The sequence below is a fragment of the Lissotriton vulgaris genome, chromosome 7 (assembly GCF_964263255.1).
Source record: "Lissotriton vulgaris chromosome 7, aLisVul1.2, whole genome shotgun sequence".
In the NCBI taxonomy this organism is placed as follows: domain Eukaryota; kingdom Metazoa; phylum Chordata; class Amphibia; order Caudata; family Salamandridae; genus Lissotriton; species Lissotriton vulgaris.
The window spans coordinates 1,741,906,300-1,741,907,613 of NC_141695.1; positions in this window are offsets into that span (position 1 = coordinate 1,741,906,300).

Below are 1,314 nucleotides of genomic sequence, written 5' to 3' on the forward strand. Positions count from 1 at the left end.
TCACTGATAGCCTTGTCATCAGTACAGGGGCAGGAATATTTCTCAGCTCACATTTAAAAACTCTCACTTACAATAATTCATTTTCAAATAATCTGATTTACTTAGGTAAAAAGCTTCAGTAACTTAAATAAACACACTTTTTTGCATTTCAAAGGCACTTTATCCTATTGTAACATGGTGTTTTCAGCATGATTTACACATCAAATAATTTCAAGGCTCAGCTCGTACACGGGCTCTTGTGGCACAACCAACTTCCGCTTTCCATGTTGATTTGTTGTGTCGCTCACCTCTGGCTAGGGTGGGAGGGAATAAAGTAGTGCTGTAACGAGACTTGGGGTGCCCCCTGCAAAGTACATGAATGGACCGCTCCCCCCCCCCACCCCACACGCTCAGGACCCAGTTCAAAGCTCTATGGGCAAGGGCCTGCCAGTGCTGTAGGGGACCTCGGTGTTCGGGGGGCCCCTTGCACCGCGGGGGCTGCGGGGGCATTTGTTACCCCACAGGAATTAAGATAGGAGCTACTGGACCCAGTTGCAGTATATGTGGTTTGCAGACTATTCACCAGGGCTCGAGTCGGGGTACCACACGTTGGACAGCGTCCCCCCACTTATATTAACCGCGGGGATGCCATCCCCCCTGCCAAACAGCTGGACTTCCCTCGTTGGCCTTTCTGGGACAAGGAGCTCGGCACCTTTCATGACATCACTTCCTGTCGTGACGTCACTTCCGGTGACAGCGTCCCCCCACTTCTTTTTTTACGACTTGTGCCCTGCTATTCACGCATCGAATAGAAGGTTCAAAGGATACACCAATGATCGATAATTCCTACTGACACCAGTGGACCCCATTAGTACCAAGATGCAGTGGGAGCTTTCCCCTGCTCAGCACATTAAATACCAGCAAAACCCCAAAGTTTGCAGCTGCTTCCAGTAGGTACTGCTTGTTGGGTCAGGCTACCGACAGCACTATTTGTTTGCTGACCTTCTCTTATAATATAGTTAAAGTGACATTTGGATCCACCACAGAGGAGTATTTTACTCTTACCGCAAGCGATTGGCTGTGTCTTGTATCATTCTCCCTGGTATGGAGTGTTTGAGTTTCAATACATTAGGAACTATTTTACATCTAAAAAGTACTCTCAATGTTTTACTATTATTTTCTTTAAGTCGGCTATCGATAACTTCGAGTCAAGATCTCCCCTGACAGATCTTGATAAAATGTAAACGTGGGATTCTTGTAATGCTCAGTTACTCTACCCGAGTGTCCTAGCGCTGTAGACCGCTGGGGAACCCGTCCTGGTTTTCCCTGTGAGAT